Here is a 23,124-nt window from a genome sequence, read left to right as displayed (position 1 = left end):
ATGATATGATGAGATGATATGATGAGAAATGTGATCATGAGATACATGACTGGCGTCACATGCACACATCTATGAGTCGAGTCCATGACATCCTTGCATGATGAATGACTGTGTATGTATTATATGTAAAAACTGAATTTGCATCTGATTAATGAGTAGCTATGACTGTGATTGTATGATTTGGGTGTGTGTTACCTAAATTTTATTTCTACATCTGGAACCGAGTGAGATGTTTCTGACTCCCTTGTTATTCTTTGTATGTGTTTAAATTGTGTTGCAAGTATTAGCATGAGGATGTTGGTGATAAGGCTTAGGCTTTAGTTGGGCATGCTCTGATAGGATATGTGACATCGGGGCATAGCTAGGCTTAGTTTAGGATTTCATTATTGTATTTGTTTTAGAAAGACTTATGTTTCTTTTTGCTATAAATTCTGCATTTTACCATGATTTAAGTTTTACGAATGTGAATTCTCTACTCTTATGTTAATAGAACTATTGTTTTAATTCTAAAAATTTTATGTAACCTAAGAATATGTTTTATATTTTCTCTATATGTATGTCGGGGTAGAAGGTGTCACATTTAGTGGTATCAAAGCAGGTCGATCCAATCCGTCATGAGTTATGTACTTATGATGACTCTGTTGTGTACTTTGACAGTGTTTTGTTTGTTGTGTACTTTGATTATGCTTTGCTTTGATAATGATGATGATGATGTTTCCCTTTTGTTGTTAGTGTTGTGCTTACTTGTGTATTATTTTCTCAGAATTTAGCTGAAAGACATGATATAGCTTAGTTGATGTTATTCATGATTGCTTAGTTTTTTGATACTTCTTGCTTGCGTAAGAAGTAGTGGTTGAGTGGAATCGCTCGTGTTGTGAGCATATGTGCTAGTAGTAGTGGACGAAACCTTGTGCTAACCAACTAGAACTATTAGAACCTTGGATGTGGGTGAGACATTGATTTGTCGAGTGTATTAAGAGTTTAGGATTGGTGAAGTTTCTGAAATCTATAGTTGTAGCCATTGAATCCAAGGAGGTAGTATGTTGAGAATTGGAGTTTTGGTATTCTTAAGGAGAGATTGAAGTGTTGATGATTTCTGGAGTTTGATGCTTGCATGTTGACTTTTTATGGTTTAGGTTGTATGTGGATTTTATTTCGGTTTCTAAGTCTTTTGTGCTGAATATGTGAGTTATTTTGGTTTAGGATTGTAGTAGGAAGCTTGGATATGAGTTTGAAGTGGAAGGAGTGAGTTGGAAGGGTTGAGGTATTTTGTGGCCTTAGATGTTGATACACTATTGTTGTCTGGTGTAGGAGATGTTTTCACTGCAATTTTGTTGTGCCAGTATGATTACCGTATGGACATAATTAGATTTAGTCTTCAGGAAAGTTGAAGCCTTGGATGTTATCTTTTCAGTGGAACTGGAATCAGGAAAAACGGAGGTCTAGAACTCTAGTTATAGCTACTTGGGAGATCAAAGGTCTAGCTATAAGTGCTAAATATATTTGTTGTGGTTTTTGAATATTTAGCTAAGAAGATGATCTTTTTAGAATCTCATGTCTTCATAAGAGTTGTAGCTTATTCTCTTAGTTTTCTTTTGTGATAGGTTTGAGATCATTTGGATGAGTATAATTCTCTATGTATCATTTTTATTTGACAGTTATTGAGAAGATATGTATGCTATCATGATGTTTTTGAGTTATTAGGCAATGCAAGGATAAAATTGATTTGGTTATGATATTCTGAGGCATTGTCATATGGATTGAAAGGTTGTTTAAGGTTGTACGATGCTATGTGGTAAAGTTGGTTCATGTACATGCTATATGGAGTAAACGGTGATTGATTCGTACATGCTTAGGGATGGTATATATGAAGGTTTAAAGTAGGTATTCTAATATGATTTGATATGTATGTATGTTGATATGAGGATAGATGACCTTAGGGATCAATTAGTGAATGTTTGTGTGTTTAGTGAGATTGACCTTAGGATGTGATATCATCATATTAGAGTTAAGGGTGAAGATATATCCAAGACAACTTTAGGCTAAGTTATCTAAGTATGATTTTTGGTTGTATGAAGTGAATTTTCTAGGTCTTGTAATTTCTAGAGGAGGTATGATATAGATCTATTTAAGGTAGAAGTTGTGCTTAAGTGGGAGATACGTAAGTCAGTTAGTGAGGTTAGGAGTTTTCTTAGATTAGCTCATTGTTATTGGAGATTTATTGAGTAAATTTCTAAGATAGCATTACCTTTGAGCAGATTGACTAAGAAGAGTGTTGTCTTTGTGTGAGATAGTAAGTGTGAGAGTAGTTCCCAAACTCTTAAGGAAAGATTGGCTAGTATTAATACTACCAGATTTTAGTAAGTCTTTTGAGGTATATAGTAGTGCTTCTAAGATGGGTTTGGGTGGAGTGTTGATGCAAGAAGGAAAAGTAGTAGCTTAGGTTTCTAGGCAATGGAAAGTTCATGAGAGGAATTACCTTACCCATGACCTTGAGTTAGTAGTTATGATATTTACACTAAGATTTGGAGACACTACTTATATGATTCTAAGCTTGAGGTATTTAGTGATCATAAGAGCCTTAAATATCTTTTGACCAAAGAAGTTGAATATGAGACAAAGGAGATAGTTAGAATTTCTTAAGGAATAAGATTTTGATCTTATTTATTATTTGGGAAAAGCCAATATGGTGACCGATGTTTTGAGTAAGAAACATTTATATTTATCTTTCCTTATGATTAGAGAGATTGATCTTTTTGGCTCAAATTAAGGATTTAAGTTTGACTGGTGAGATTACTCCTAGTGGTGTGAAACTAGGTATGATTCAAGTAACAAGCGGATTGTTGAAAGAAATTGGAGAAGCATAATTAGTTGATTCATTTTGGTGACAAGATAGGAGGTTATAGGACAAGGTAATGGATAAGAGTTTGCCTTAAGTATAGATGGAGTCGTAAGACTTTGAGACCGAGTATGTGTACCTACTGAACTTATGCTTAGGTGTTTGATCTTTGGAGAGGGTCATAGAAGTAAAGCTAATATTGTGACAAATGCCTTGAGTAGGATGATCATTCATTTATCATTTTTGATGATGTAAGGGTTGGATTTGATTGAGGAGGTTAGAGACTTAAGCGTGATGTGTGAGCTCACCCTTAAGAGCATTGGATTGATTATGTTGAAAGAGACTAGTGAATTAATGGATGAGATTAGAAAAGCCCAGGAGTCAGATCCTTTCTTAGTGAACCAAGTGAAAAAGATTGGTAGGAGTATAGATAACTTTTTCTGAGTAGGAATCGACGTTGTTTTGAGGTGCAAGAACAACATTTGGGTGCTTAGTAATCCTGGATTTAGGAAGATGATCTTAAAGGAAGGACATAAGAGTACTCTTAGCATCCATTTAGGAGCTACTAAGATGTATCAGAGTGACGTAGCGGAAGCATGATGGGAAATGCTTATGAAAGTGTTATTTGGCAGTAGAGAGCAAGATCCATGAAGTTCATTCATTCAGGTGCTCAGTAAATTTCGGGGACGAAATTTGTAAAAGGAGGGGAGAATTGTAACAACCCAATTTTCATGCTTTTTATTGAGGGTAATTTAGTAATTTTTAGGGTGACTTAGTAGCCTAGAACGGGTCGTTCCCAAATTGGAACGTGTCGTTCCAAACTACTAAAAAAAGTGTGATTTAGTAGCCTAGAACGGGCCGTTCCAAACTTCTAAAATGGCTTACAAATTCTAGTTGGGAACGAGGCGTTCCAAGCCACCAAAAAGGCTTGTAACCCTAGTTGAGAACGGGACGTTCTGGTTTTAGAACGGGTCGTTCCAAAAATGGTTGTTGTGAGTTAAAGTGCAACTTCAAAATGGGTTGTTCTGATTTTAGAACGAGCCGTTCCAGATGAGAATTTAATACATGATGAAAGGATCCAGAACGGGCCATTCCAGATTCCAAACGGGCCGTTCTGGGCACTCCTGAAATCTATAAATAGAGCACTCTAGCAGTGTTTCTAGACACACTCTCTGGAGACCAAGGAAAACCAAGAGAAGGAGATCAACCAGATTTCAGTCTAGCTTCATCTTCTACTCATTTAAGTAAGGGAGGAGTGAGAAATCTCGCTCGGGGGTGTGAGAATAATTATTGGGTAGTAGGATTGGCCCCCAATCCCTTACCTGATGCATGCTTCTAGGAACGGACAAAATATGAATGTTTTCTGTTTTGTCTTCTGATTGTTCTATTGTATTGCATGTTGGATGTAATGTGTGAATATGTAATTAATTTTGAGAATAAATATTTTTTGATATGAATTAGAGTGCTTTGTGGGTTCCTGAAAGAACCGTTTTAGAAATAGGCAAAATATCAATGTTTTTTGTTTTGCTTTTTGAATGCTCTGTTGCGTTCCTTGTTTGATGTAGAGTGTAAATATGTATTTGATTTCAAAATTAGATATGTTTTTATATGAATTAAAGTGCTCTATGGGTTCTTGTACAGAACCCATAGAGGAACACTTATGAATATGACTATGTAAAATATGAACAAATGACATGAGACATGATGTGAATGAGAATGTGAAATGTGATGATATGAGACATGAAATTCCATGACAAGTGAAGTGATGAGTCCATGAGTTTGTGAACATGTGACATGCATCATGTGCATATATGAACTAACAAGGTGTACCTTAGGGTCACTCATGATGTAACAAGCTAACAAAGTGTACCTTAAGGTCACTGGTGATGTAACACGCTAACAATGTGCACCTTAGGGTCACTGGTGATATAACAAGCTAACAAGGTGTACCTTAGGGTCACTGGTGATTTAACATGCTAACAAGGTGTACCTTAGGGTTACCCACGATGTAATATGCTAACAAGGTGTACCTTAGGGTCACCCACTACGTAACATGCTAACAAGGTGTACCTTGGTTCACCCACGACGTAACATGCTAACAAGGTGTACCTTGGGTCACCCACGATCTAACATGATGATATGATTAGAAATGTGATCATGATATACGTGACTGGCGCCACATGCATACATCTATGAGTCGAGTCCATGACATCTTTGCATGATGAATGATTGTGTATGTATTATATGTAAAAATTGAATTTGCATATGATTAATGAGTAGCTATGACTGTGATTGTATGATTTGTGTGTGTGTTACCTAACTGTTATTTCTACATATGGAACCGAGTGATATGTTTCTCACTCCCTTGTTACTCTTTATATGTGTTTAAATTGTGTTGCAGGTATCAACATGAGGATGTTGGTGATGAGGCTTAGGCTTCAATTGGGCATGCTCTGATAGGATATGTGACATCGGGGCATAGCTAGGCTTAGTTTAGGATTTCATTATTGTATTTGTTTTAGAAAGACTCATGTTTTTTTTTTTGCTATAGATTCCGCATTTGACCATGATTTAAGTTTTACGAATGTGAATTCTCTACCTCTTATGTTAATAGAACTATTGCTTTAATTCTAAAGATTTTATTTAACCCAAGAATATGTTTTATATTTTCTCTATATGTATGTCGGGGTAGAGGGTGTCACAGAATTAGCGACCAACTTAGCGACGAATTTTCGAGAGCACTGTTCTAGCAAGAGAAAACTTCACCTCTAAGACAAATTTTAGAGACAGATATTCATGGAACAGTACCAGGGGCTCCAAATCAGTCACAAAGATATCTCCAAATTTGGTCCCTAATTTTTGGTGAAAATTTTCAATTTCTTGTATTGTATTTCGGGTTAATTTCTTTCTTTTCTTTGTTAAATCAAACTAACATTTAGAAGTGGTTGTTTGGGAAATTCTTTTGCTTAAATCCCAACACTTCCTAAATAGTTCTAAATAAAGACTCCTAAAACAGTTAGCACTTGTGGAAGTGTCCCCAAAAGGCTTCAAGTATCATTTGGGCTTCCACTAGGATTCAACTAGTTTTATTTCTTTTATAGAACGTGTAATACTAGTGGAAGTGGTCTAAGGGATTCTTAATATCACTTGGACTTCCACCCTAAGGACTTCAACTAGTGTATGCTTTAATTTCTTTCATTCGTTAGTTTACTTTTTAATTGTAATTAGGGATGTTTCCAAAGTTTTTTTAGAAGGCTTCCTTGTCTACTAGGGGTTTCGTGCACACACATACACTATTACTTGACTTGCTTGTGTGAAAAATTGTTTTGTAAGACAAGTATAAGGGGATATATTAATTTCCACTTGAAAAGGCTTGGTTATTAGGTGGCTCCTTGTACGTCACCTCCCTTGATAGTGCATCTTGTATACTTAGACTTCCAAGTACTTAGTCTTGCACCAAAAAGAGAAAACCTTTTGTGAAAAGTTTTATCACTCAATTTTGCAATTCATTAGAAAGTTTTTGAAAACCTTTCTCCGCAAAAATGAGTGATCATTCTCATGAAAGTAGTGTGCATGGTCATCATACTCCTTGAAGTCATAGGAGTAATAAAGATGAACTTAGGGAACTTAGAGATTATGTTAGGAAAAAATAAATAAAATTGAAAAAAAATAATGAGACAATTAGAGAGTTGTTAAGAAAACTTGTGGTAGGTGGTGAATCTAGTAAACCCAAAGTCCATGAGGACAATGGGCCTTCTAGGCCCAAGAGGCAAGATGGTGAAGGGTCTTCTAAGCCTTTTAGAGGCAAACATGTTGAAATGGTTTCACAACCCAAGAGCCATCACTCACACACTCAGTCAACCTCAAGTGAAGGGTTTTATAGTAGTCACCATGATGATGGCTACTATCAAAGACCCCCTAGGCATCATAGGCCTAGGCATGACTCTCTTAAGGAACCAAGAGTTGACCTTCCTCTCTTCCATGGTAATGATATTATGGAAGAATATTTAGATTGGGAGATAAAGGTGGAATAACTCTTCACTTGCCACAATGTGAGTGAAGAGAAAAGAGTTCCTTTGGCCACTCTTAGCTTTCAAGGGAGTGCCATGCATTGGTGAACTTCCCTAGTGAGAGAAAAACAACTTATGAGAGACCCCTCCATTAAATATTATAATGAACTTAGGAGTGCCTTAAGGAGAAGGCACATTCCTCCCTATTATGAGAGAGAGTTAATGGACAAGCTCCAATGACTCCAACAAAGAAATTAATTAAAGTGTGGAGGATTATAGGCAACAAATGGAGTTGCTTATGCTAAGGGTTGGAATTAGGGAAGAAGAAAAAACCACCATTGCAAGATTTCAAAGTGGTCTAAACCTAGAAATTAGGGACAAGGTTGAGCTATTAACCTATAGAGACCTTAATGAATTAGTTCAACTTTGTGCGAAGGTAGAACAACAAATTAAGAGAAAGCTTAGTTTTAGGAAGGAAACTACCGCCTACCCTAAGAAGGACTTCAAGAAGGAGGATCGCTCCACCTTTTCAAAGGATAGACCACTAGAAAAAAAAAATCTTCCAATTAACCTAGGACTGGCTCTATTAAGTGCTTTCAGTGCTTAGGAAGGGGACACACAGCTTCCCAATGCCCCACAAAGAAGACCATGATCTTTAGGGACAATAAGATCCTAAGTGAGCAAAGCACTTCATTTTCTTCGTCATCCTCAAGTGAAGAAGATGCAATCCTTAGTTCTAGTGGGGAAGCACTATGTGGTGGTGACCTATTGGTCGTTCAAAGGTTACTTACCAACCACCCTAATGATCAAGACCAATCACAAAGAGAGAACCTTTTCCATTTTAGTTGTAAAATTTTTAAGAAAACATGTTCTCTCATTGTTGATAGTGGATCTTGTAATAACTTTCTAAGCCAAAGGTTGTTTGATAATCTTAACCTAACTACTATAGCCCATCCTAAATCTTATAAACTTCAATGGCTTAATGAGGATGGACCCATAGAAGTTAAGGACGAAGTAAATTCTCCTTTCTCCATTGGAAAATTTAAAGATGAAATTTTACGTGATGTAATTCCAATGGATGCAAGCCACATTTTACTTGGAAGGCCTTGGCAATATGATAGGAAGGCCATCCATGATGGTGTCACCAATAAACTTCGCCTAGTCCACCTAGGAAAGAAACACACCTTTGAAGTTAGAGGAAAAACACATAGAAGGGGGGTTGAATATGTGTGTGTGTGAACGGAGGAATTTTAAAAACATTTTTCACAGAGGGACTCTTTTTTGTCCAATAAAAATATAATTTTGAATACTTAAGAACTGTGCAGGATTTGCTCAACAAAGGATTTTTTGTCTGAAAGTTTATCATCTGCACAAGGAAAATGTTTTTAAAATAATAAGTTAAGCAAGTGTATTTTTTGTCCGAAGAGAGTTACAGTGAAGAATAAGCAATGGACAAAATATTCAGTATGTTATATCAACTAAACGAAATTGCGTCTGAAACATAGATAAATAGTGCAAAGGTTTTTATACTGGTTCGCTCAAACTGAGCTACGTCCAGTCTCTTTCAATTGAAGGATTCCACTAGATTTTCAATTAAGTACAAGTATTATCACCACTTCTGGTTTGCCAAGTATTGTCGACCACTTCTGGCCCGCCAACTTCACTCGTCAGCGCTAGTATTCTTTGTTCAGCCGCTTCATGCTCTTAGTGAGTATTCTCGACCACTCCTGGTCCCCAAGTATTATCAACCACTCCTGGTTCGCTAACTTCACTCATTGGCGCTAATATTCTTTGTTCAGCCTCTTCAGGCTCTTAGTGATGAAGTTAGCGGAAATACACATAGAAAGGGGGGTTGAATGTGTGTGTTCGTGTTCGAAGGAAGACTTTTGAAAGTTTCTTCGCAAGGATAATTTTTAAGTAGGGTGTTTCAATCTTGGTTTTAAAAAAAACTTAAGCAAACTCTTCTGTCTAGTGATTTTTCTCGTTTAGCAAAACTGATCTTCTACTTTAAGAAACAGGTTAAGTAAATTAGTTTTTCGTCTGAAAGGTTTTATCGTCCAATAAAAAATGTTTCAGAAGATCAAGTGTGTTTCCATCTAATGATTTGTTGAAAAACACAGTAGAAGAAAGACAAAATGTTGAAAAATGAATAGAATGCACAGATGGTTATACTAGTTCACTCAATCTGAGCTACATCCAGTCTCCTTCTACCGAAGGGTTCCACTAATCACAAAGGATTACAAGTATTCTCAACCACTTCTGGCTCGTCAACCTCACTTGTTGATGCTAGTATTCTTAACCACTTCTAGTTCTCCAAGTACCCTTGATCACTTCTGGCCCGCTAGCTTCACTCACTAGAGCTAGTATTCTCAACCACTTCAGGTTCACAAGTATTCTTTCTACCAGCCTCTCCAGGCTTTATAGCAATTGAGGGTGTTGAGTGTGTTTGTAACTCTCACAGAGAGGATAGGGTAATTTCTACACTCACTAAGGTGTGTAACCTTAGTCTTACAGGGATAAGTGTCTAAGTGTTTGTTTACTCTCGTAGAGAGGATGGACTATTGTAGACCCCTAAAATTGTCCAGGTCGGAAATAAGACTCGAAGACTCTCAAAGATCAAAGGAAAGTCAGCCAGAAGGACTCCCAGAAGACCATAGGATGACTATCTGTAGGTTTAGAGGTCTTAGAGTAGCCAAAAATAAGAAAGTGGGAGGTTTGGAGCTCAATACGGCCTCCTTGGAGTTCAGTACGGCCGTACTGCACATTTTGTACTACAATACGGCCGTACTGAAACCAATACGGCCGTATTGAAGTTTCTGTATTTCAATACGGCCGTACTGAATTCAATACGGCCGTATTGAAGTACAAAAACTCAATATGGGCCGTATTGATCCCAGGGGCCGTACTGCGCCTCATCCCTATAAATAGGACGTCATTTGGACGTCATTTGACACTTTCACACACAGTTTTGACTCCCTCCTTGAGTATTCTGGGGTTTTTGAGCAGTGTTCTGCCCTAGAAATCTCTCTGGGAGTCGATCCGACGAAGTTCTTGAGTCACGAGCCATTTGCTTGAGTCTCGAACTTAGTCGAAGGGAAATCTTTTGGATTTCCATAGTAAAAATTATTTTTTAGGAAGGAGCGAGCGAGCTTGTAGAGGGAGGGAGCGCCAAAAAGCCTCCTAAACTTCATTGATATATAAAAAAGCACGCTTCAAGAGGTTTCTTCTCTAAAAATCCCTTCTTTTACCGCTTTCTGATTGTTGCATATTTAAATTCGTCATCATGTAGATATTTAATATATAATCGTTTATAATAAATAGGGGTAATTTAGTAATTTTACGCTATTATTTAATAAATAATCCGTCATAGGGAACCCGAAAGGGGCGTTGTGGGGTGCTAACACCTTCCCCGCACGTAACCGACTCCCTTACCCAACTCTGGTTGTAATGGCCAAGGTTGATTTATAAAATCAATTGCCTTAAATCTTTTTCCAATGTTTTGAGTAAAACATTGGTGGCGACTCCAAGAACCCTACCTTTTGCGAAAACCACTAATCCATAGAGGGTCCCGCTTGAGATTAATATGGATTGGTGAATCATTTAATAAAATTGGTAGCTCGACAAGGTCTCAGTTTGAGAATAAGTCGTTCTATCAATCCACCACTTTCCAAAACTTTAAAACGAGTCCGACCATCGTCGCGATTGCCAAGGTCCGTTTCGGCGGGTGGCGACAGATGGCGACTCCACTGGGGAAGCCTCGAGAGTCAGTCCCATTTAGTGATGGATTCTTTTCAAAATAATAGTTTAAAATTACTTTATTACCCCTCACTTGTATGATAACATGTTTATCTATTTGGCTTTAATAATTGTTGTATGTTTAAATTCTCGCAATTGTTTGAAATACAAACTGCACACGAACCTTTGCACACAACAGTTCCCTCTATACCCGGGGGCATGAGTGGTAAGCCATAGGGAGTGGATGTTAGTACGGCCGGTTGTCGAATGGGTCTATAGGTGCCCGTAGACCGTTGTCGGAAAACATCACTCAAGGTGATAACCATGAACTCAAGTCCGACAGTGCGTTGGAACTTTCCATCGACTTACGACGAGAGGAATTGGGTCCCTATAATGGGGGCACCTTGGGGGCCTCAGACCGGTGAGAACAGTTAGATCCACCTTGAATATGCACTTTTCTGCAGGATACCCCTACCTCGTGATTCGCTCGTGACTGTTCGTGGATGAGTGAATTGTTTGTGTATAGGTTTATGTGATATTGTTTGTGCATTAATAAAACCTCGTGATAAGGTCTAAAGAATAATCCCCATGCATGAAAAAACCATGACATGAGAGGAAAGACCATGTGCGAAAATATAATAAAAGTGAGGAGCATGTGCATCATTACCAATAAGACATCATGCATCCTCACAAACCATGCATTTTAGGTTCACCAATACCTCTTGACATGAGTAAAAGAGACCCATAATCATCGAGTTTCTCCGTTGGGGAGGGATCATAAGTCAAGGAGGGTGGTAACACTCTGTTTTAAAAAGGCAGCGCCTTAAAAATGGAGGGTTATCAAGCTCATGTCAAGAGTGTATTCACTCCATAAATAAAATTAGATTAAACATTCATTTTAGAAAGTGGCTGGTCATCTCTCTGTCCTCACGCGCGCGCAGAAAATCAAGAAGATGGACGCGTTGGAGGAACAAAATAAGAAGCTTACAACTGAACTCTCACAGCTCAAGGAGCAAATGGCGCAAATGATGGAACTCATGCGTCACCACAACATACACGGGGCTGAGCATAGTGACCATGAGTCCCATCATGTTGGAGGAAGAGTGGAACAAGAGCTGAAAAGTGGGAAGCTAGCTAAACCTTCCCAATCATTTAAAGCTAAGAAGACCTTTAGGAAGAAGAAGGAGAGAGGAGTCAATGCCGTAAATATTTCTTCATCTTCTTCCACTTCGAAGTCAGGAAAGTCGCAATACAACCCTGTGAAGAAGTTTGATAAACTTCCGACCACATATAGCGACCTCCTGCCGAAGCTAGTGGAAGCACGTCTTCTAGCTTATGTTCCACCAAAGAAAATGGATCCACCCTACCCCGATTGGTACAATCCACAAGATAAATGTCTATACCATTCGGGGGCACCGGGGCATTCAACGAAGAACTGTAGAGCTCTCAAATATAAGGTCCAAAACCTTATCGATGCTGGGTGGATCACTTTTGATTCAACAGCGCCCGACGTGAGCAAGAATCCTCGGCCAAAGCAGGAGTAGAGAATGGCAAGCCACGATAGGGCCCCTCCATATTCTTCTTTTAGGGACTCATGATCAGTACCCGAGATCATGAGAACCTTTTCATGTAAATAAGGGTTTTTGTACAGTTTTAATACATATCAATAAAGAGGCATTTTTCACACATCACTCTCTCTTTTGTTCTTTTCTCTCTTTCCTCATTAACATTAATAATTCTAAACCTAAACAGAACCAATAAAATAATTATGTCTGTAATTGTTCGCTCTGACCGGGATCCGAAAGTTGAGGATGAATGGGTTGAGTTGGACAGTGATGAGGAGGCCATCTCTCCGGATCTGCAAAGACTGCTAGAACGAGAAGCTCGCCTACTCCAACCGTATCAAGAGAAATTGGAGACTGTGAATTTGGGGCAGGGCCGAGAGATAAAAGAGGTCAACATTGGGACCCATATCAGTGATGAAATAAGGACACATGTTCCCGCTATGATTATAATGAAATCATTCTTTTTGCTTCTTTTCTTGCTTATAATAAAATTCTAAACCACATTATTTTTAACCCTGTTTGAATAAACATGAATGAGGTTAAAATCATCTTAATAATAATAAACCCGCATCATTTTTATGTGGAAGTGTGTGTGACAACTTGGAGCACCTTCCCTTGGCCTCGACAAGTGCCATCATGGGTAAAAAGAAATCTTTTAAAATAAAAGAAGCTCGGCAGGAAACCCAAAAAGGGGGCTGCGCAAAAATAAGAGCAAAGAACCCGCTAGGAATCCCACAAAAGGGTGACCTAGGCAAAAATTAGGGTTGCAAAATAAACAAAAACAAAAGTCCACTAAAACGCCACAAAAGGGTGTTTTAGGCAAAAATAAGGACAATCAAAAAAAAAAAAAAAAAAAGAGAGAGAAATCCATGATGGTACCACGAGCCGAATTCAAGAAAGGTTCAAGGGAAGCTATCTAAGTTGTCAAATCACAACGTCAATAAACAAAGATTTTCTTAACTTCATAAGTGTTTAATCAAACAAGCCTAAACACATAAGCCTACCTTGGCCAACCATTCTTACAAAAACCATTTTTGAAAAATAAATCCCCTCTAAAACACAAACTTCAGAATAAAAGTATCTTTCCCTTCTTTTCTCTCTTGTCCCAAATGATTTTAGAATAATCTAGTGGAAGCATGGAGAAATAAATCATCACTGATAATGGATCTAATCTGAACAACAAAATGGTGGAAGAACTGTGCCAAGAATTCAAGATCCAACACCGTAACTCTTCCCCATATCGGCCAAAGATGAATGGGGCAGTCGAGGCAACCAATAAGAACATCAAGAAAATAGTTCAAAAGATGGTTGTCTCATTTAAAGACTGGCACAAGATGTTACCCTTCGCTCCTCATGGCTATAGGACTTCAGTACGTACATCTACAGGAGCTACTCCATTCTCCCTCGTTTATGGGATGAAGGCAGTTCTACCCGTCGAAGTCGAGATACCTTCTCTAAGGGTAATCATGGAAACAAAACTTTCCGAGGTAGAATGGGTTCAAAGCCGATACGACCAGTTGAACCTTATCAAAAAGAAACGGCTGAACGCCATATGCCATGGTCAAGCCTATCAGAGGAAGATCAAAAAGGCTTTTGACAAGAAAGTCCACCCTCGAGTCTACCATGAGGGAGAGCTGGTAATAAAGAAATTGCTACCAACTCAAAAGGACAAAATCGGAAAGTGTGCCCCAAATCACGGAGGACCATACGTGGAAAAACGAGCCTTCTCAGGAGGAGCATTGATCCTCACAGACATGGATGGAAAAGAACTTCGATACCTAGTCAACGCTGACGTGGTAAAGAAGTACTACGCTTGAAGACGTTGCTTGCATAGGCCCGCTAGGATGAAAACCCGAAAAGGGCGTCCTAGGCAAAAGTTAGGGCAACATAAAAAGCCCGCCAGTACAAGGGTACTAGGCAAAACAAAGGCGGATTTATCCCCGCTAGGATACGTCCTAGGCAAAAATTAGGGGCAAAAGAATAAGATGCAAAAACAAAGCAAGCAACGATCACTTGAATCGAAAACCGAAAGGCGGCTCAAGTGATTATCTTCTAGAAGCAAGCGTCTTGCAGCATCTACACTCCTGGCTCAGGCATCTCACCCAAAGCAACTAGGGGAATGTAAAGAGCAACAATTACAGATATAATTGTTAAGCCCAATGTATATAGCCTACCCTGGCCAGCCATTCTTCAGAAATTCCTTCTGTATATCTTTCTGTAAAAACACTTGTGAATATCAATAAAATATCTATTCATTTTCTCTTCTCTCTTGACCATGTGATTATGCCTCTAAAATTGGTATTTCATAAAAATTGTACGAAATTCCTTTAATAATCAGTCAATAAAGAAAATTGGAGGGGTTCCTATAAAATCCGTAATCTCCTGTGAAAAAGGCTCACAAAGATATTCCCTCACGTCGACGACAGAAATTCCTCCAAGAAAAGGAGGATAGGGAGAGCCATTCATTTAAATAAAAAAAAAAAAAAAAAAGCACTAATAAAATAATCAAACTTGCATTTGTGCATCACACACACATTAGTTGCACATTCAAAGACCTTATCATGAGGCAATTGCAAAAATAGAAAAATAGAAAAATTGCTTGTGTATGACAACAGTCAACAGAAAAGGCCAAAAAAACGACAAAAAGGCAAAAATACAGAAAAAGCCAAAAAATCGACAAAAAAGGCAAAAATACAGAAAAAGCCAAAAATCAACAAAAAAGGCAAAATACAGAAAACCCAACAAATTGTACAGAATAACTGAGCCTGGAGAGGCTTGCCGAAATAATACTCTCACAGAATAACTGAGCCTGGAGAGGCTTGCCGAAATAATACTCTCTCAGAATAACTGAGCCTGGAGAGGCTTGCCGAAATAATACTCCCACAGAATAACTGAGCCTGGAGAGGCTTGCTGAAATAATACTCTCTCAGAATAACTGAGCCTGGAGAGGCTCGCCGAAATAATACTCTCTCAGAATAATTGAGCCTAGAGAGACTTGCCGAAACAATACTCCCTCTTAGAATAATTGAGCCTGGAGAGGCTCGCCGAAATAATACTCTCTCAGAATAACTGAGCCTGGAGAGGCTCGCAGAAATAATACTCCCCAGAGAAACCTCAGCTTAAGCTCATGGAACAAATCCCCAGCGAGAGCTATCAAAGCAAGATCGTCAAAATCCCCAATGGAAGCGCGATCATCCAAGCAAAATATTCAGTCAAAGGACTTGAAACTTCCTCAGTGGAAGATAGCTCTCTGACTCAAGCGCTGAGTGAGGCTAAGCCTGCAGAGGCTTCCTAAATAATACTCTGGGATACATAAGATCCCCAAATCCCCATTCGCCTACTCAAGAGGCACCCCTACAAAAGGAGAAAAATAAAAAATATATATATCAATAAATATTCCCCAAGAGGAATTCGGCATCCAGCCAAACACCGAACATCAAGATGATTTGCCTAACAGAAGAGGCCAGTCAAGAATTGAATGACAGAATCCCCCAGCGGATAACAGCCTACACAGAGGCTACAAAAATCAGAAAATCAAAAGAGTCACCCGAATAAGGATAACCGGGATACTCCACCATCGTCGAAAGGACGTCAGCCAATCATAAGGCATCGCTCACATCAGAAAGAGCATCTTCGTGTCTACACCCCAAGGAAACAGAAATTCCTCAATGGGTACCAACTACGCAATGGAAAGTTGGGACACAAGAACCTATGAGTAACTGCACATCCCCTAGACGGATCCCTGCGTTATCCAGCCCTCAGTGGCACAAAAATCAAAAACAATCGTCGAAGCAGCATCGTGGACTGTGGAGACAAACTTATCTCAAAACCCTGGAGAGGGCAAACTCAGCTGCCCATGTTGAGAGGCAAAACCCTGGAGAGGGCAAACTCAGCTGCCCATGTTGAGAGGCAAAACCCTGGAGAGGGCAAACTCAGCTGCCCATGTTGAGAGGCAAAACCCTGGAGAGGGCAAACTCAGCTGCCCATGTTGAGAGGCAAAACCCTGGAGAGGGCAAACTCAGCTGCCCATGTTGAGAGGCAACACCCTGGAGAGGGCAAACTCACCCTGGAGAGGGCAAACTCACCCTGGAGAGGGCAAACTCAGCTGCCCATGTTGAGAGGCAACACCCTGGAGAGGGCAAACTCACCCTGGAGAGGGCAAACTCAGCTGCCCATGTTGAGAGGAAACACCCTGGAGAGGGCAAACTCACCCTGGAGAGGGCAAACTCACCCTGGAGAGGGCAAACTCACCCTGGAGAGGGCAAACTCACCCTGGAGAGGGCAAACTCACCCTGGAGAGGGCAAACTCACCCTGGAGAGGGCAAGACTCACGCTACCAAAGTGATCAGAAGCACTGAGGTATGCACAAGCCTGGAGAGGCGACGACTAATACTCACCCTGGAGAGGGCAAACTCACCCTGGAGAGGGCAAGACTCACGCTACCAAAGTAACTAGAGGCGCGGAGGTATGCACGAGCCTGGAGAGGCGACGACTAATACTCACCCTGGAGAGGGCAAACTCAACCTGGAGAGGCTACTCAACAATTTTCCCACCTGAAGACACTACAAGTCGGAAGGATGGCTTATTCCCCGGACAATTGGGTCAACTCCTTTACTTATCAAACGGTACACCAAAAGGCCGTTTGACTAAGTAAAGGGGGGGCAGCTGTAGACCCCTAAAATTGTCCGGGTCGGAAATAAGACTCGAAGACTCTCAAAGATCAAAGGAAAGTCAGCCAGAAGGACTCCCAGAAGACCATAGGATGACTATCTGTAGGTTTAGAGGTCTTAGAGTAGCCAAAAATAAGAAAGTGGGAGGTTTGGAGCTCAATACGGCCTCCTTGGAGTTCAGTACGGCCGTACTGCACATTTTGTACTACAATACGGCCGTACTGAAACCAATACGGCCGTATTGAAGTTTTTGTATTTCAATACGGCCGTACTGAATTCAATACGGCCGTATTGAAGTACAAAAACTCAATACGGGCCGTATTGATCCCAGGGGCCGTACTGCGCCTCATCCCTATAAATAGGACGTCATTTGGACGTCATTTGACACTTTCACACAGTTTTGACTCCCTCCTTGAGTATTCTGGGGTTTTTGAGCAGTGTTCTGCCCTAGAAATCTCTCTGGGAGTCGATCCGACGAAGTTCTTGAGTCACGAGCCATTTGCTTGAGTCACGAGCCATTTGCTTGAGTCTCGAACTTAGTCGAAGGGAAATCTTTTGGATTTCCATAGTAAAAATTATTTTTTAGGAAGGAGCGAGCGAGCTTGTAGAGGGAGGGAGCGCCAAAAAGCCTCCTAAACTTCATTGATATATAAAAAGCACGCTTCAAGAGGTTTCTTCTCTAAAAATCCCTTCTTTTACCGCTTTCTGATTGTTGCATATTTAAATTCGTCATCATGTAGATATTTAATATATAATCGTTTATAATAAATAGGGGTAATTTAGTAATTTTACGCTATTATTTAATAAATAATCCGTCATAGGGAACCCGAAAGGGGCGTTGTGGGGTGCTAACACCTTCCCCGCACGTAACCGACTCCCTTACCCAACTCTGGTTGTAATGGCCAAGGTTGATTTATAAAATCAATTGCCTTAAATCTTTTTCCAATGTTTTGAGTAAAACATTGGTGGCGACTCCAAGAACCCTACCTTTTGCGAAAACCACTAATCCATAGAGGGTCCCGCTTGGGATTAATATGGATTGGTGAATCATTTAATAAAATTGGTAGCTCGACAAGGTCTCAGTTTGAGAATAAGTAGTTCTATCAATCCACCACTTTCCAAAACTTTAAAACGAGTCCGACCATCGTCGCGATTGCCAAGGTCCGTTTCGGCGGGTGGCGACAACTATTAGAAACATTCACTAAGATAAGCTATCTTAGTTTTTACACAGATATACAGGAAATAATTTAAGAAGAAAAATAGTTTATGCTCTTTGCTTTCTTTTTTCATATTGCACGTTTTCTCTGCTTCTCCATTCTATTACTTCTTCTTCTTTTCCTTGATACTTATAGCCATTTGATAAATTTTCCCGTTGTTTGAATTCAAATTTTCCTATTGGACCGTAGCTTCGTGTCGTTTTAGATGAAGTCTTCGTTCATGTTCATGTAAATCTTCTCATTTAATGCATTTGATTTTGCATTAAATGTTTGCTTGTATTCGTGGAGTATCTCTATGTAGTTGATTACTTCGATATCTGACTTCAATCATGATCTAGGTATATTTGTACTTTCCTCATCAATTTAGCTGCTGTAGTGTTGCCTTTTTATGAAAAGTAGGTGTCCTTTCTCTGACGCACTTAGCTTTGACTTGTGAATCCATACTTGCCTATTTTTCTCCTTTCTGTATTCATGTTGATGTCCTCTTGTGTTTCTTGTATGATTTCTTTCAACGTGATTAGTGGACTTCAGACATGCTTCAGTATTTTTGACATCGTCTGGTTACAAGATACTTCGTCTGATCTTGACTACCCTTTTCGTCTAGGTATAAGAGTGATTAACTTCGCCTTCTAGTTTATTTGCTTCTTGGGCTTGGAATCACTCTTCGCCAACCTTTCAAGGTTTGAAGTCATGACATATATATAGTCTTTGTAAAATTTTCCCGTTGTAAGTGTCCGTTGAAGTAGAATGTAGTCGTTCATGACTAGTTCGATCTTTTAATACATTAGATCTTGCATTAAATGTTGCTTCCTGTTTATAGACATTGTGTGAAGTCTTATACGTTTTGTTAGCTATAATGTCTGACTTTAACTGAGACCTAGGAACTTTTTGTCCTTTTTGTGTCATCGTAGTTGCAAATGCGTTGTCTTTATCTGAAAAAGTAATGTACTTTTTCTAACACATGCATGCTTTAACTTTTGGGTTTGCATTTCTTCTTCTTCTTCTCTTCCTTTCATCACGCGATCATATTGAGAGCTCTTGTATGATTATAGACGATGCTTGAATTGTCCCTCGAGACTTGATTCTTCAAATGCTTGCATGGTAGTCTTCATCTACGTCTGGTAGTCCATGTGCGCCTCAAGACTTGATCTACATTTGAGAATTTGTCATTTATGCTTTTGAATTCCTTTGGTCTGGTCAACATTGTAGATGGACAGACTTCTTTTCTGTCTGGGATGCTTTTTAGTCTATGTTGTCCTTTGTCTGATATGTAGTTGACTTTTGTCTAATTCTTGACCAGCCTTCGTCTGAGTTCTTATGTTGTGCTTTAGGTTGTGCTTGATACACCTACGTTTGGTATTCGTTCCATCATTGTTTGGCACTCATGTCGTATTTCATCTATCATTTGACTTTGCTTCGTCTAATCTTCGTGTTTTGTTTTGCCTTGACTCATCTCCGTCTGTTACTTGAAGAAGTTTCGTCTGTGGTCTGTATCATCTGAAGCTTGATCATTTGCCTTCTTGTGCTAGACTTGTTTTTTTTTGACTTTTCTGTCTGATGCTTGAGGCTTTCTATCTTTTGTCTTGGTTCCAGTATAAGAAGTGGCACATGCACTATTCTTCAACTTTCATATACTTATGTTTTTCTGAAACACTAACACACTTGTTAGAAATAACAATATGTATTATATTTGTCTCATTCAAAACATTTCTAGGAATTGCTTCGTTTGAATTAACAACCTTGACTCCCATTTCACCTTCAAAAGTGTGGGAGGATCAAGTATTTATGAAATAAATAAAAATAGGAGAAAGTGAAGGTTATAGAATTGGAGGGTAGTGTCTCCTCTAAGGAAGTTGTTCCTAGAAGTCAATTTTCAATAAAACAGTCTATTAAAAATTTCTTCAAGTTGAACAACCTCCTTACCTTCTCAATACTAAAAAGGTACTGCTCTTAGAAAAGAGTAAGGAGGTTAGTGTCTCCTCCAAAAATCTTTTAATAAAGGAAAGTCACTTTTTTATTAAAAATAATTGTAAAGACTTTTCTTATTCGCAAAGATTTTAGCTCTTTTTGTACTACTACCACAAACTTAGAGCTTAAGATCCATAACCAAAATATTTTTGAAAAGAAAGGATGTCAAGTTCTTAGTCTAGTGAAGAAGAAGTGGATTTCACCTAGTACTTATTATGCTACTACTTTGGTGGTGCCCGAAGTAGACAACCTTTTTCTATTTAGGACGTCTTCTACTTTATTTGTTCTAATAAAGCACCCAACCTTTGGTTTATATTGTTTATTAGATACATATCATGATGTCTTATTTTCTATTTTTGATCTTAAGGGAAGTTCAAACTTCTTTGAACTTATCTTGACTACTTCCTTTCATGACCAAATTAGATTATATGACTCTTCTAAACTCTTTACACCCTCTTCTGTGTTGTATCTAACAAATAATATGATCAAGGATTGCTAGGCAGTTTCCTTATTATATTTACATTGTTTTCTTGTACGCGCCTAGGTTACTGCATAGGGTAATTCAAGCAAGATACCTTAGTATGTAGGAGTACTTCATCAGTCTCTTATAGTTTTAGTACTTTTACATTCACTACAAAAAATATGACATTTATAGCGACCACCAAAATCGGTCGCTAAATTGCTAAAATCAGTTGCTATTTACCTTAGCGACGGAATTAGCGACCGAATTCAAGTAGTCGCAAAAACCCTAGTCGCAAAGCTGTATAGCGACAAAAAAATTTTCAATCGCTGAAAATTTCGGTCGCAAAATGGTTGCAATGATTTTGGTCGATGATGGGTATGGGGACCAAATTAGTGATAGAACAAATTGGTTGCTAAATTGATGGCTAAATATTTATTTTTTATTTTATTAAATTTTATAGACATTGCAAATTTGGTCGCTACGAACCACTCATATTTGGCCTCTTAAGGATTCTATTTCACAATACTTCAGTTTTTAGCATGTTTTGTCCTTAATTACACCGTTTCTGAGAAACTTCCCAGAAGGTCACCCATCCCTATATTACTCCAAGTTAAGTACGCTTAACTGTGGAGTTCTGATGAGATAAGCTACAGAAAAGCAGATGCATGTTGTTAGTATAGGTAGTACAAATTAATTCATTTAAGTCATCCTCAACTATATAATCTCATACTTATACTATTTTTGGATCCTTCTCATTTCGGTGTGTCTAGACTGTTATAAATATATAATAATTATATTACTAATAATTATTATTATTATATTATATTTAATTAATCTTTATTTCTATATATACTTATTTTTATAATTAACAATCTACATATTTTTATTTAAAATTAATATTATGATATAATTTAAATTATTTATTATAAATTTAAAATTTTAAATAATAATTTAAATATTTTAAAATGAGAAGGGTTATAATAACACTGGTATAACTTTTATTAAGTATTACACCGCTCAATAACTTTATATTAATTGTGAATTTTGTAAATCCAACCACTAGATTGAAAGTTCATATCACTTTATATGTTTATATCAAGTTTTGTTAAAATTGAACAACAACTTGAAGGTAATCAAAGTGATCATATTTTAGTATATTTTGAAATATATATATTACATTAATTTTTTTAACAAGAATGAAGTATAAAATCATCTTGAATTCATATAAAATTTTGTAAATATGATCTAAGAGTAAAAACCTTTCAATCTAACGGTTGAATTTATAAAATTCCAATTTAATATAAAGTTGTTGAGCAATGTAATACTTAGTAAAAGTTACACCAGTGTTATTATAACCCTTCTCTTTTAAAATATTATTTTCATAAATTAAATTTTAACATTTTAAATAAATTATTAATTAACTTAATATATTTATTCATCTTAAATCTAAGATATAAAATTCAAAAAATATATTTAACCTTGGTTTATTTTCTAATTATCAACCATTAATAAAATACTAATTTAAAATCTTATCAAGTTATATCATAATATTTTCATATCAAGTTTAAAACCAGATATTAGTTATACAAAAATATCAAAATCATATAGTAAATTATTAATAAGATAGTTAAATAATTTAAAATAATTAATTTTTCAACTATATTTATGGATGCCCATGGGCCAAAGGCCCAACTACTAGGGCCACTACAAAAAATATGCAATTTAGCGACCACCAAAATCGGTCGCTAAATTGTTAAAATCGGTCGTTTACCTTAGCGACGGAATTAGAGACCGAATTTAATCAGTCGCTAAAACCCTGGTCGCTAAGCTATTTAGCGACGGAAAAATTTTCGGTTGTTGTTTAGCGACCGAAAATTTCGGTTTGGTCACTGAAGTGAATGGGACCAAATTAGTAACCAATTAAATCGGTCACAATATTTATTTTTATTTTATAAAATTTTATAGACGTCGCAAATTTGGTCGCTACGAACCATTCATATTTGGTCTCTTAAGGATTTTATTTCACAATACTTAACTTTTAAGCATGTTTTGTCCATAATTACACAACTTTTAGAAAATTCCCAGAAGGTCACCCATCCCTATATTACTCCAAGTCAAGCACGCTTAACTGTGAAGTTCTGATGAGATAAGCTATCGAAAAGTAGATGCATGTTGTTAGTATAAGTAGTAAAAATTAATTCATTTAAGTTATCCTCAACTATCCAATCTCATACTTATACTATCTTTGGATCCTTATCATTTTGATGTATCCGGACCGTTATAAATATATAATACACTACAAAAAAGTCAGAGTTTGTTAGTGTTCGTTTTCTAGCGGTTTTAGAAAACCGCCAAAAAGTCCTATTTTTGTGGCAGTTATATTAACCGCCAAAAATTACTGCATTTTTTATGCGCTTTTAAACACCAGAATTTAATTATCTTTTATGGCACCTAATCCACATTCGAGTAACATCTTTCCATTCCACTAACTTAATTGCTCAACACATTTATTTTATTTTATTTTATTTTATAAAATGAAAAAATCAATATAAAAATTATAAATCTTATGTATTTAAACGTAACATAATATTATTATTATATTTAGAATTCGATTCTCACATTCAAACTCAGTATCCCAATGGTGTAACGCCGTCGAC

The sequence above is a fragment of the Cajanus cajan genome, chromosome 10 (assembly GCF_000230855.2).
Source record: "Cajanus cajan strain Asha chromosome 10, NIPB_CcT2T_4, whole genome shotgun sequence".
Taxonomy (NCBI): domain Eukaryota; kingdom Viridiplantae; phylum Streptophyta; class Magnoliopsida; order Fabales; family Fabaceae; genus Cajanus; species Cajanus cajan.
This window is presented reverse-complemented; position numbering follows the sequence as displayed.